The sequence below is a fragment of the Pristiophorus japonicus genome, chromosome 4 (assembly GCF_044704955.1).
Source record: "Pristiophorus japonicus isolate sPriJap1 chromosome 4, sPriJap1.hap1, whole genome shotgun sequence".
NCBI lineage: Eukaryota > Metazoa > Chordata > Chondrichthyes > Pristiophoridae > Pristiophorus > Pristiophorus japonicus.
Genome location: NC_091980.1, coordinates 155,564,691 through 155,581,662, shown reverse-complemented (window position 1 = coordinate 155,581,662; position 16,972 = coordinate 155,564,691). Strand labels below are relative to the sequence as shown.

The 16,972-nt window shown below is 37.9% G+C and overlaps 1 protein-coding gene across 3 annotated transcripts in view; it reads left to right on the top strand.

The window, feature by feature from the left end:
* heatr4 (HEAT repeat containing 4) overlaps window positions 1–16,972 on the top strand; it is a 311,409-nt gene that overhangs the window by 190,326 nt on the left and 104,111 nt on the right. The gene's annotated exons all lie outside the window — the stretch shown is intronic.

Genomic DNA, 16,972 nt, shown 5'->3' with positions numbered 1-16,972 from the left:
AATCATTAACTGGTTCGATTTCCAATCATTAACTGGTTCGATATCCAATCATTAAGTGGCCCGATATCCAATCATTAACTGGTTTGATAGCTAATCATTAACAGCCCCGATATCCAATCATTAACTGGTTCGATATCCAATCATTAACTGGTTCGATTTCCAGTCATTAACTGGTTCGATATCCAATCATTAAGTGGCCCGTTATCCAATCATTAACAGGTTCGACAGCCAAGAATTAACTGATTCGACATCCAATCATTAACAGATTCGATATCCAATCATAAACAGGTTCGATACCCAATCATTAACTGGTTCAATATCCAATCATTAAGTGGCCCGATATCCAACCATTAACTGGTTCGATAGCTAATCATTAACAGCCCCGATATCCAATCATTAACTGGTTCGATATCCAATCATTATAAGGTTCGATATCCAATCATTAACTGGTTCGATATCCAATCATTAAGTGGCCCGTCATCCAATCATTAACAGGTTCGATATCCAATCATTAACTGGCCCGATATCCAATCATTAACTGGTTCGATTTCCAATCATTAACTGGTTCGATATCCAATCATTAAGTGGCCCGATATCCAATCATTAACTGGTTTGACAGCTAATCATTAACAGCCCCGATATCCAATCATTAACTGGTTCGATATCCAATCATTAACTGGTTCGATTTCCAGTCATTAACTGGTTCGATATCCAATCATTAAGTGGCCCGTTATCCAACCATTAACTGGTTTGATAGCTAATCATTAACAGCCCCGATATCCAATCATTAACTGGTTCGATATCCAATCATTAACAGGTTCGATATCCAATCATTAACTGGTTCGATATCCAATCATTAAGTGGCCCGATATCCAATCATTAACTGGTTCGATATCCAATCGTTAACTGGCCCGGTATCCAATCAATAACAGATTCGATATCCAATCATTAACAGGCCCGATATCCAATCATTAACAGGCCTGATATCCAATCATTTACTGGCCCGATATCCAATCATTAACAGGTTCGAAATCCAATCATGAACTGGTTCAATATCCAAACATTATCTGGCCCGATATCCAATCATTAACAGGTTCGATATCCAATCATTAACTGGCCCGATATCCAATCATTGACTGGTTCGATATCCAATCATTAAGTGGCCCGATATCCAATCATTAACTGGTTCGATATCCAATCATTAACTGGTTCAATATCCCATCATCAACTGGACAGTTATCTAATCATTAACTGGTTCGATATCCAATCATTAACTGGTTCGATATCCAATCATTAACAGCCCCGATATCCAATCATTAACTGGTTCGATATCCAATCATTAACTGGTTTGATATCCAATCATTAACAGGTTCGTTATCCAATCATTAACTCGTTTGATATCCAAACATTAACTGGCCCGATATCCAATCATTAACAGGTTCGATATCCAATCATTAACTGGCCCGATATCCAACCATTAACTGGTTCGATTTCCAATCATTAACTGGTTCGATTTCCAGCCATTAACTGGTTCGATATCGAATCATTAACAGCCTCGATATCCAATCATTAACTGGACCGATATCCATTCATTAACAGGCCCGATATCGAATCATTAACTAGCCCGATATCCAATCATTAACTGGTTCGATATCCAATCATTAACTGGCCCGATATCCAATCATTAACAGATTCGATATCCAATCATGAACGAGTTCAATATCCAAACATTAACTGGACCGATATCCAATCATTAACAGCCCCGATATCCAATCATTAACTGGTTCGGTATCCAATCATTAACAAGTTCAATATCCAGTCATCAACTTGACAGATATCCAATCATTAACTGGTTCAATATCCAAACATTAACTGGCCCGATATCCAATCATTAACAGGTTCGACAGCCAATAATTAACTGGTTCGACATCCAATCATTAACTGGCGCGATATCCAATCATTAACTGGTTCGATATCCAATCATTAACAGATTCGATATCCAATCATAAACAGGTTCGATACCCAATCATTAACTGGTTCAATATCCAATCATTAACTGGTTCAATATCCAAACATTAACTGGCCCGATATCCAATCATTAACAGGTTCGACAGCCAAGAATTAACTGGTTCGACATCCAATCATTAACTGGCGCGATATCCAATCATTAAGTGGCCCGATATCCAACCATTAACTGGTTCGATAGCTAATCATTAACAGTCCCGATATCCAATCATTAACTGGTTCGATATCCAATCATTATAAGGTTCGATATCCAATCATTAACTGGTTCGATATCCAATCATTAACTGGCCCGTCATCCAATCATTAACAGGTTCGATATCCAATCATTAACTGGCCCGATATCCAATCATTAACTGGTTCGATTTCCAATCATTAACTGGTTCGATATCCAATAATTAAGTGGCCCGACATCCAATCATTAACTGGTTTGATAGCTAATCATTAACAGCCCCGATATCCAATCATGAACTGGTTCGATATCCAATCATTAACTGGTTCGATTTCCAGTCATTAACTGGTTCGATATCCAATCATTAAGTGGCCCGTTATCCAACCATTAACTGGTTTGATAGCTAATCATTAACAGCCCCGATATCCAATCATTAACTGGTTCGATATCCAATCATTAACAGGTTCGATATCCAATCATTAAGTGGCCCGATATCCAATCATTAACTGGTTCGATATCCAATCGTTAACTGGCCCGGTATCCAATCAATAACAGGTTCGATATCCAATCATTAACAGGCCTGATATCCAATCATTAACTGGCCCGATATCCAATCATTAACAGGTGCGATATCCAATCATCAACTGGTTCGATATCCAATCATTAACAGGTGCGATATCCAATCATCAACTGGTTCGATATCCAATCATGAACTGGTTCAATATGCCATCATCAACTGGACAGATATCTAATCATTAACTGCTTCGATATCAAATCATTAACTGGTTCGATATCCAATCATTAACTGGTTCAATATCCAAACATTAACTGGCCCGATATCCAATCATTAACAGGTTCGATATCCAATCATTAACTGGTTCGATATCCAATCATTAACAGGTTCGACAGCCAAAAATTAACTGGTTCGACATCCAATCATTAACTGGCGCGATATCCAAACATTAACTGGTTCGATTTCCAATCATTAACTGGTTCGATATCCAATCATTAAGTGGCCCGATATCCAACCATTAACTGGTTCGATAGCTAATCATTAACAGCCCCGATATCCAATCATTAACTGGTTCGATATCCAATCATTATAAGGTTCGATATCCAATCATTAACTGGTTTGATATCCAATCATTAAGTGGCACGTCATCCAATCATTAACAGGTTCGATATCCAATCATTAACTGGCCAGATATCCAATCATTAACTGGTTCGATTTCCAATCATTAACTGGTTCGATATCCAATCATTAAGTGGCCCGATATCCAATCATTAACTGGTTTGATAGCTAATCATTAACAGCCCCGATATCCAATCATTAACTGGTTCGATATCCAATCATTAACTGGTTCGATTTCCAGTCATTAACTGGTTCGATATCCAATCATTAAGTGGCCCGTTATCCAATCATTAACAGGTTCGACAGCCAAGAATTAACTGATTCGACATCCAATCATTAACAGATTCGATATCCAATCATAAACAGGTTCGATACCCAATCATTAACTGGTTCAATATCCAATCATTAAGTGGCCCGATATCCAACCATTAACTGGTTCGATAGCTAATCATTAACAGCCCCGATATCCAATCATTAACTGGTTCGATATCCAATCATTATAAGGTTCGATATCCAATCATTAACTGGTTCGATATCCAATCATTAAGTGGCCCGTCATCCAATCATTAACAGGTTCGATATCCAATCATTAACTGGCCCGATATCCAATCATTAACTGGTTCGATTTCCAATCATTAACTGGTTCGATATCCAATCATTAAGTGGCCCGATATCCAATCATTAACTGGTTTGACAGCTAATCATTAACAGCCCCGATATCCAATCATTAACTGGTTCGATATCCAATCATTAACTGGTTCGATTTCCAGTTATTAACTGGTTCGATATCCAATCATTAAGTGGCCCGTTATCCAACCATTAACTGGTTTGATAGCTAATCATTAACAGCCCCGATATCCAATCATTAACTGGTTCGATATCCAATCATTAACAGGTTCGATATCCAATCATTAACTGGTTCGATATCCAATCATTAAGTGGCCCGATATCCAATCATTAACTGGTTCGATATCCAATCGTTAACTGGCCCGGTATCCAATCAATAACAGGTTCGATATCCAATCATTAACAGGCCCGATATCCAATCATTAACAGGCCTGATATCCAATCATTTACTGGCCCGATATCCAATCATTAACAGGTTCGAAATCCAATCATGAACTGGTTCAATATCCAAACATTATCTGGCCCGATATCCAATCATTAACAGGTTCGATATCCAATCATTAACTGGCCCGATATCCAATCATTGACTGGTTCGATATCCAATCATTAAGTGGCCCGATATCCAATCATTAACTGGTTCGATATCCAATCATTAACTGGTTCAATATCCCATCATCAACTGGACAGTTATCTAATCATTAACTGGTTCGATATCCAATCATTAACTGGTTCGATATCCAATCATTAACAGCCCCGATATCCAATCATTAACTGGTTCGATATCCAATCATTAACTGGTTTGATATCCAATCATTAACAGGTTCGTTATCCAATCATTAACTCGTTTGATATCCAAACATTAACTGGCCCGATATCCAATCATTAACAGGTTCGATATCCAATCATTAACTGGCCCGATATCCAACCATTAACTGGTTCGATTTCCAATCATTAACTGGTTCGATTTCCAGCCATTAACTGGTTCGATATCGAATCATTAACAGCCTCGATATCCAATCATTAACTGGACCGATATCCATTCATTAACAGGCCCGATATCGAATCATTAACTAGCCCGATATCCAATCATTAACTGGTTCGATATCCAATCATTAACTGGCCCGATATCCAATCATTAACAGATTCGATATCCAATCATGAACGAGTTCAATATCCAAACATTAACTGGACCGATATCCAATCATTAACAGCCCCAATATCCAATCATTAACTGGTTCGGTATCCAATCATTAACAAGTTCAATATCCAGTCATCAACTTGACAGATATCCAATCATTAACTGGTTCAATATCCAAACATTAACTGGCCCGATATCCAATCATTAACAGGTTCGACAGCCAATAATTAACTGGTTCGACATCCAATCATTAACTGGCGCGATATCCAATCATTAACTGGTTCGATATCCAATCATTAACAGATTCGATATCCAATCATAAACAGGTTCGATACCCAATCATTAACTGGTTCAATATCCAATCATTAACTGGTTCAATATCCAAACATTAACTGGCCCGATATCCAATCATTAACAGGTTCGACAGCCAAGAATTAACTGGTTCGACATCCAATCATTAACTGGCGCGATATCCAATCATTAAGTGGCCCGATATCCAACCATTAACTGGTTCGATAGCTAATCATTAACAGTCCCGATATCCAATCATTAACTGGTTCGATATCCAATCATTATAAGGTTCGATATCCAATCATTAACAGGTTCGATATCCAATCATTAACTGGCCCGATATCCAATCATTAACTGGTTCGATTTCCAATCATTAACTGGTTCGATATCCAATAATTAAGTGGCCCGACATCCAATCATTAACTGGTTTGATAGCTAATCATTAACAGCCCCGATATCCAATCATGAACTGGTTCGATATCCAATCATTAACTGGTTCGATTTCCAGTCATTAACTGGTTCGATATCCAATCATTAAGTGGCCCGTTATCCAACCATTAACTGGTTTGATAGCTAATCATTAACAGCCCCGATATCCAATCATTAACTGGTTCGATATCCAATCATTAACAGGTTCGATATCCAATCATTAACTGGTTCGATATCCAATCATTAAGTGGCCCGATATCCAATCATTAACTGGTTCAATATCCAATCGTTAACTGGCCCGGTATCCAATCAATAACAGGTTCGATATCCAATCATTAACAGGCCTGATATCCAATCATTAACTGGCCCGATATCCAATCATTAACAGGTGCGATATCCAATCATCAACTGGTTCGATATCCAATCATTAACAGGTGCGATATCCAATCATCAACTGGTTCGATATCCAATCATGAACTGGTTCAATATGCCATCATCAACTGGACAGATATCTAATCATTAACTGCTTCGATATCAAATCATTAACTGGTTCGATATCCAATCATTAACTGGTTCAATATCCAAACATTAACTGGCCCGATATCCAATCATTAACAGGTTCGATATCCAATCATTAACTGGTTCGATATCCAATCATTAACTGGCCCGATATCCAATCATTAACAGATTCGATATCCAATCATGAACGAGTTCAATATCCAAACATTAACTGGACCGATATCCAATCATTAACAGCCCCGATATCCAATCATTAACTGGTTTGGTATCCAATCATTAACAGGTTCAATATCCAGTCATCAACTTGACAGATATCCAATCATTAACTGGTTCGATATCCAATCATTAACAGCCCCGATATCCAATCATTAACTGGATCGATATCCAATCATTAACAGGTTCGATACCCAATCATTAACTGGTTCAATATCCAATCATGAACTGGTCTGATATCCAATCATTAACTGGTTCAATATCCAAACATTAACTGGCCCGATATCCAATCATTAACAGGTTCGACAGCCAAGAATTAACTGGTTCGACATCCAATCATTAACTGGCGCGATATCCAATCATTAACTGGTTCGATTTTCAATCATTAACTGGTTCGATATCCAATCATTAAGTGGCCCGATATCCAACCATTAACTGGTTCGATAGCTAATCATTAACAGCCCCGATATCCAATCATTAACTGGTTCGATATCCAATCATTATAAGGTTCGATATCCAATCATTAACTGGTTCGATATCCAATCATTAAGTGGCACGTCATCCAATCATTAACAGGTTCGATATCCAATCATTAACTGGCCAGATATCCAATCATTAACTGGCTCGATTTCCAATCATTAAGTGGCCCGATATCCAATCATTAACTGGTTTGATAGCTAATCATTAACAGCCCCGATATCCAATCATTAACTGGTTCGATATCCAATCATTAACTGGTTCGATTTCCAGTCATTAACTGGTTCGATATCCAATCATTAAGTGGCCCGTTATCCAATCATTAACAGGTTCGATATCCAATCATTAACTGGCCCGATATCCAAACATTAACAGATTCGATATCCAATCATAAACAGATTCGATACCCAATCATTAACTGGTTCAATATCCAATCATGAACTGGTCTGATATCCAATCATTAACTGGTTCAATATCCAAACATTAACTGGCCCGATATCCAATCATTAACAGGTTCGACAGCCAAGAATTAACTGATTCAACATCCAATCATTAACTGGCGCGATATCCAAACATTAACTGGTTCGATTTCCAATCATTAACTGGTTCGATATCCAATCATTAAGTGGCCCGATATCCAACCATTAACTGGTTCGATAGCTAATCATTAACAGCCCCGATATCCAATCATTAACTGGTTCGATATCCAATCATTATAAGGTTCGATATCCAATCATTAACTGGTTCGATATCCAATCATTAAGTGGCCCGTCATCCAATCATTAACAGGTTCGATATCCAATCATTAACTGGCCCGATATCCAATCATTAACTGGTTTGATTTCCAATCATTAACTGGTTCGATATCCAATCATTAAGTGGCCCGATATCCAATCATTAACTGGTTTGACAGCTAATCATTAACAGCCCCGATATCCAATCATTAACTGGTTCGATATCCAATCATTAACTGGTTCGATTTCCAGTCATTAACTGGTTCGATATCCAATCATTAAGTGGCCCGTTATCCAACCATTAACTGGTTTGATAGCTAATCATTAACAGCCCCGATATCCAATCATTAACTGGTTCGATATCCAATCATTAACAGGTTCGATATCCAATCATTAACTGGTTCGATACCCAATCATTAAGTGGCCCGATATCCAATCATTAACTGGTTCGATATCCAATCGTTAACTGGCCCGGTATCCAATCAATAACAGGTTCGATATCCAATCATTAACAGGCCCGATATCCAATCATTAACAGGCCTGATATCCAATCATTTACTGGCCCGATATCCAATCATTAACAGGTTCGAAATCCAATCATGAACTGGTTCAATATCCAAACATTATCTGGCCCGATATCCAATCATTAACAGGTTCGATATCCAATCATTAACTGGCCCGATATCCAATCATTGACTGGTTCGATTTCCAATCATTAAGTGGCCCGATATCCAATCATTAACTGGTTCGATATCCAATCATTAACTAGTTCAATATCCAAACATTAACTCGACCGATATCCAATCATTAACAGCCCCAACATTCAATCATTAACTGGTTCGGTATCCAATCATTAACTGGTTCAATATCCCATCATCAACTGGACAGTTATCTAATCATTAACTGGTTCGATATCCAATCATTAACTGGTTCGATATCCAATCATTAACAGCCCCGATATCCAATCATTAACTGGTTCGATATCCAATCATTAACTGGTTCGATATCCAATCATTAACAGGTTCGTTATCCAATCATTAACTCGTTTGATATCCAAACATTAACTGGCCCGATATCCAATCATTAACAGGTTCGATATCCAATCATTAACTGGCCCGATATCCAATCATTAACTGGTTCGATTTCCAATCATTAACTGGTTCGATTTCCAGCCATTAACTGGTTCGATATCGAATCATTAACAGCCTCGATATCCAATCATTAACTGGACCGATATCCATTCATTAACAGGCCCGATATCGAATCATTAACTAGCCCGATATCCAATCATTAACTGGCCCGATATCCAATCATTAACAGATTCGATATCCAATCATGAACGAGTTCAATATCCAAACATTAACTGGACCGATATCCAATCATTAACAGCCCCGATATCCAATCATTAACAGGCCTGATATCCAATCATTAACTGGCCCGATATCCAATCATTAACAGGTGCGATATCCAATCATCAACTGGTTCGATATCCAATCATTAACAGGTGCGATATCCAATCATCAACTGGTTCGATATCCAATCATGAACTGGTTCAATATGCCATCATCAACTGGACAGATATCTAATCATTAACTGCTTCGATATCAAATCATTAACTGGTTCGATATCCAATCATTAACTGGTTCAATATCCAAACATTAACTGGCCCGATATCCAATCATTAACAGGTTCGATATCCAATCATTAACTGGTTCGATATCCAATCATTAACTGGCCCGATATCCAATCATTAACAGATTCGATATCCAATCATGAACGAGTTCAATATCCAAACATTAACTGGACCGATATCCAATCATTAACAGCCCCGATATCCAATCATTAACTGGTTTGGTATCCAATCATTAACAGGTTCAATATCCAGTCATCAACTTGACAGATATCCAATCATTAACTGGTTCGATATCCAATCATTAACAGCCCCGATATCCAATCATTAACTGGTTCGATATCCAATCATTAACAGGTTCGATACCCAATCATTAACTGGTTCAATATCCAATCATGAACTGGTCTGATATCCAATTATTAACTGGTTCAATATCCAAACATTAACTGGTCCGATATCCAATCATTAACAGGTTCGACAGCCAAGAATTAACTGGTTCGACATCCAATCATTAACTGGCGCGATATCCAATCATTAACTGGTTCGATTTTCAATCATTAACTGGTTCGATATCCAATCATTAAGTGGCCCGATATCCAACCATTAACTGGTTCGATAGCTAATCATTAACAGCCCCGATATCCAATCATTAACTGGTTCGATATCCAATCATTATAAGGTTCGATATCCAATCATTAACTGGTTCGATATCCAATCATTAAGTGGCACGTCATCCAATCATTAACAGGTTCGATATCCAATCATTAACTGGCCAGATATCCAATCATTAACTGGTTCGATTTCCAATCATTAAGTGGCCCGATATCCAATCATTAACTGGTTTGATAGCTAATCATTAACAGCCCCGATATCCAATCATTAACTGGTTCGATATCCAATCATTAACTGGTTCGATTTCCAGTCATTAACTGGTTCGATATCCAATCATTAAGTGGCCCATTATCCAATCATTAACAGGTTCGATATCCAATCATTAACTGGCCCGATATCCAAACATTAACAGATTCGATATCCAATCATAAACAGATTCGATACCCAATCATTAACTGGTTCAATATCCAATCATGAACTGGTCTGATATCCAATCATTAACTGGTTCAATATCCAAACATTAACTGGCCCGATATCCAATCATTAACAGGTTCGACAGCCAAGAATTAACTGATTCGACATCCAATCATTAACTGGCGCGATATCCAAACATTAACTGGTTCGATTTCCAATCATTAACTGGTTCGATATCCAATCATTAAGTGGCCCGATATCCAACCATTAACTGGTTCGATAGCTAATCATTAACAGCCCCGATATCCAATCATTAACTGGTTCGATATCCAATCATTATAAGGTTCGATATCCAATCATTAACTGGTTCGATATCCAATCATTAAGTGGCCCGTCATCCAATCATTAACAGGTTCGATATCCAATCATTAACTGGCCCGATATCCAATCATTAACTGGTTCGATTTCCAATCATTAACTGGTTCGATATCCAATCATTAAGTGGCCCGATATCCAATCATTAACTGGTTTGACAGCTAATCATTAACAGCCCCGATATCCAATCATTAACTGGTTCGATATCCAATCATTAACTGGTTCGATTTCCAGTCATTAACTGGTTCGATATCCAATCATTAAGTGGCCCGTTATCCAACCATTAACTGGTTTGATAGCTAATCATTAACAGCCCCGATATCCAATCATTAACTGGTTCGATATCCAATCATTAACAGGTTCGATATCCAATCATTAACTGGTTCGATATCCAATCATTAAGTGGCCCGATATCCAATCATTAACTGGTTCGATATCCAATCGTTAACTGGCCCGGTATCCAATCAATAACAGGTTCGATATCCAATCATTAACAGGCCCGATATCCAATCATTAACAGGCCTGATATCCAATCATTTACTGGCCCGATATCCAATCATTAACAGGTTCGAAATCCAATCATGAACTGGTTCAATATCCAAACATTATCTGGCCCGATATCCAATCATTAACAGGTTCGATATCCAATCATTAACTGGCCCGATATCCAATCATTGACAGGTTCGATATCCAATCATTAAGTGGCCCGATATCCAATCATTAACTGGTTCGATATCCAATCATTAACTAGTTCAATATCCAAACATTAACTCGACCGATATCCAATCATTAACAGCCCCAACATTCAATCATTAACTGGTTCGGTATCCAATCATTAACTGGTTCAATATCCCATCATCAACTGGACAGTTATCTAATCATTAACTGGTTCGATATCCAATCATTAACTGGTTCGATATCCAATCATTAACAGCCCCGATATCCAATCATTAACTGGTTCGATATCCAATCATTAACTGGTTCGATATCCAATCATTAACAGGTTCGTTATCCAATCATTAACTCGTTTGATATCCAAACATTAACTGGCCCGATATCCAATCATTAACAGGTTCGATATCCAATCATTAACTGGCCCGATATCCAATCATTAACTGGTTCGATTTCCAATCATTAACTGGTTCGATTTCCAGCCATTAACTGGTTCGATATCGAATCATTGACAGCCTCGATATCCAATCATTAACTGGACCGATATCCATTCATTAACAGGCCCGATATCGAATCATTAACTAGCCCGATATCCAATCATTAACTGGTTCGATATCCAATCATTAACTGGCCCGATATCCAATCATTAACAGATTCGATATCCAATCATGAACGAGTTCAATATCCAAACATTAACTGGACCGATATCCAATCATTAACAGCCCCGATATCCAATCATTAACTGGTTCGGTATCCAATCATTAACAAGTTCAATATCCAGTCATCAACTTGACAGATATCCAATCATTAACTGGTTCAATATCCAAACATTAACTGGCCCGATATCCAATCATTAACAGGTTCGACAGCCAATAATTAACTGGTTCGACATCCAATCATTAACTGGCGCGATATCCAATCATTAACTGGTTCGATATCCAATCATTAACAGATTCGATATCCAATCATAAACAGGTTCGATACCCAATCATTAACTGGTTCAATATCCAATCATTAACTGGTTCAATATCCAAACATTAACTGGCCCGATATCCAATCATTAACAGGTTCGACAGCCAAGAATTAACTGGTTCGACATCCAATCATTAACTGGCGCGATATCCAATCATTAAGTGGCCCGATATCCAACCATTAACTGGTTCGATAGCTAATCATTAACAGTCCCGATATCCAATCATTAACTGGTTCGATATCCAATCATTATAAGGTTCGATATCCAATCATTAACTGGTTCGATATTCAATCATTAAGTGGCCCGTCATCCAATCATTAACAGGTTCGATATCCAATCATTAACTGGCCCGATATCCAATCATTAACTGGTTCGATTTCCAATCATTAACTGGTTCGATATCCAATCATTAAGTGGCCCGACATCCAATCATTAACTGGTTTGATAGCTAATCATTAACAGCCCCGATATCCAATCATGAACTGGTTCGATATCCAATCATTAACTGGTTCGATTTCCAGTCATTAACTGGTTCGATATCCAATCATTAAGTGGCCCGTTATCCAACCATTAACTGGTTTGATAGCTAATCATTAACAGCCCCGATATCCAATCATTAACTGGTTCGATATCCAATCATTAACAGGTTCGATATCCAATCATTAACTGGTTCGATATCCAATCATTAAGTGGCCCGATATCCAATCATTAACTGGTTCGATATCCAATCGTTAACTGGCCCGGTATCCAATCAATAACAGGTTCGATATCCAATCATTAACAGGCCTGATATCCAATCATTAACTGGCCCGATATCCAATCATTAACAGGTGCGATATCCAATCATCAACTGGTTCGATATCCAATCATTAACAGGTGCGATATCCAATCATCAACTGGTTCGATATCCAATCATGAACTGGTTCAATATGCCATCATCAACTGGACAGATATCTAATCATTAACTGCTTCGATATCAAATCATTAACTGGTTCGATATCCAATCATTAACTGGTTCAATATCCAAACATTAACTGGCCCGATATCCAATCATTAACAGGTTCGATATCCAATCATTAACTGGTTCGATATCCAATCATTAACTGGCCCGATATCCAATCATTAACAGATTCGATATCCAATCATGAACGAGTTCAATATCCAAACATTAACTGGACCGATATCCAATCATTAACAGCCCCGATATCCAATCATTAACTGGTTTGGTATCCAATCATTAACAGGTTCAATATCCAGTCATCAACTTGACAGATATCCAATCATTAACTGGTTCGATATCCAATCATTAACAGCCCCGATATCCAATCATTAACTGGTTCGATATCCAATCATTAACAGGTTCGATACCCAATCATTAACTGGTTCAATATCCAATCATGAACTGGTCTGATATCCAATCATTAACTGGTTCAATATCCAAACATTAACTGGCCCGATATCCAATCATTAACAGGTTCGACAGCCAAGAATTAACTGGTTCGACATCCAATCATTAACTGGCGCGATATCCAATCATTAACTGGTTCGATTTTCAATCATTAACTGGTTCGATATCCAATCATTAAGTGGCCCGATATCCAACCATTAACTGGTTCGATAGCTAATCATTAACAGCCCCGATATCCAATCATTAACTGGTTCGATATCCAATCATTATAAGGTTCGATATCCAATCATTAACTGGTTCGATATCCAATCATTAAGTGGCACGTCATCCAATCATTAACAGGTTCGATATCCAATCATTAACTGGCCAGATATCCAATCATTAACTGGTTCGATTTCCAATCATTAAGTGGCCCGATATCCAATCATTAACTGGTTTGATAGCTAATCATTAACAGCCCCGATATCCAATCATTAACTGGTTCGATATCCAATCATTAACTGGTTCGATTTCCAGTCATTAACTGGTTCGATATCCAATCATTAAGTGGCCCGTTATCCAATCATTAACAGGTTCGATATCCAATCATTAACTGGCTCGATATCCAAACATTAACAGATTCGATATCCAATCATAAACAGATTCGATACCCAATCATTAACTGGTTCAATATCCAATCATGAACTGGTCTGATATCCAATCATTAACTGGTTCAATATCCAAACATTAACTGGCCCGATATCCAATCATTAACAGGTTCGACAGCCAAGAATTAACTGATTCAACATCCAATCATTAACTGGCGCGATATCCAAACATTAACTGGTTCGATTTCCAATCATTAACTGGTTCGATATCCAATCATTAAGTGGCCCGATATCCAACCATTAACTGGTTCGATAGCTAATCATTAACAGCCCCGATATCCAATCATTAACTGGTTCGATATCCAATCATTATAAGGTTCGATATCCAATCATTAACTGGTTCGATATCCAATCATTAAGTGGCCCGTCATCCAATCATTAACAGGTTCGATATCCAATCATTAACTGGCCCGATATCCAATCATTAACTGGTTCGATTTCCAATCATTAACTGGTTCGATATCCAAACATTAAGTGGCCCGATATCCAATCATTAACTGGTTTGACAGCTAATCATTAACAGCCCCGATATCCAATCATTAACTGGTTCGATATCCAATCATTAACTGGTTCGATTTCCAGTCATTAACTGGTTCGATATCCAATCATTAAGTGGCCCGTTATCCAACCATTAACTGGTTTGATAGCTAATCATTAACAGCCCCGATATCCAATCATTAACTGGTTCGATATCCAATCATTAACAGGTTCGATATCCAATCATTAACTGGTTCGATATCCAATCATTAAGTGGCCCGATATCCAATCATTAACTGGTTCGATATCCAATCGTTAACTGGCCCGGTATCCAATCAATAACAGGTTCGATATCCAATCATTAACAGGCCCGATATCCAATCATTAACAGGCCTGATATACAATCATTTACTGGCCCGATATCCAATCATTAACAGGTGCGATATCCAATCATCAACTGGTTCGATATCCAATCATTAACAGGTGCGATATCCAATCATCAACTGGTCCGACATCCAATCATGAACTGGTTCAATATGCCATCATCAACTGGACAGATATCTAATCATTAACTGCTTCGATATCAAATCATTAACTGGCCTGATTTCGATTCATTAACAGGTTCGAAATCCAATCATTAACTGGTTCAATATCCAAACATTAACTGGCCCGATATCCAATCATTAACAGGTTCGATATCCAATCATTAACTGGTTCGATATCCAATCATTAACTGGCCTGATATCCAATCATTAACAGATTCGATATCCAATCATGAACGAGTTCAATATCCAAACATTAACTGGACCGATATCCAATCATTAACAGCCCCGATATCCAATCATTAACTGGTTCGGTATCCAATCATTAACAGGTTCAATATCCAGTCATCAACTTGACAGATATCCAATCATTAACTGGTTCGATATCCAATCATTAACAGCCCCGATATCCAATCATTAACTGGTTCGATATCCAATCATTAACTGGTTCGATATCCAATCATTAACAGGTTCGATACCCAATCATTAACTGGTTCAATATCCAATCATGAACTGGTCTGATATCCAATCATTAACTGGTTCAATATCCAAACATTAACTGGCCCGATATCCAATCATTAACAGGTTCGACAGCCAAGAATTAACTGGTTCGACATCCAATCATTAACTGGCGCGATATCCAATCATTAACTGGTTCGATTTCCAATCATTAACTGGTTCGATATCCAATCATTAAGTGGCCCGATATCCAACCATTAACTGGTTCGATAGCTAATCATTAACAGCCCCGATATCCAATCATTAACTGGTTCGATATCCAATCATTAACTGGTTCGATTTCCAGTCATTAACTGGTTCGATATCCAATCATTAAGTGGCCCGTTATCCAATCATTAACAGGTTCGATATCCAATCATTAACTGGCCCGATATCCAATCATTAACTGGTTCGATTTCCAATCATTAACTGGTTCGATATCCAATCATTAAGTGGCCCGATATCCAACCATTAACTGGTTTGATAGCTACTCATTAACAGCCCCGATGTCCAATCATTAACAGGTTCGATATCCAATCATTAACTGGTTCGATATCCAATCATTAAGTGGCCCGATATCCAATCATTAACTGGTTCGATATCCAATCGTTAACTGGCCTGGTATCCAATCAATAACAGGTTCGATATCCAATCATTAACAGGCCTGATATCCAATCATTAACTGGCCCGATATCCAATCATTAACAGGTGCGATATCCAATCATCAACTGGTTCGATATCCAATCATTAACAGGTGCGATATCCAATTATCAACAGGTTCGAAATCCAATCATTAACTGGTTCAATATCCAAACATTAACTGGCCCGATATCCAATCATTAACAGGTTCGATATCCAATCATTAACTGGCCTGACATCCAATCATTAACTGGTTCGGTATCCAATCATTAACTGGTTCGATATCCAATCATTAACTCGTTCGATATCCAAACATTAACTCGTTCGATAT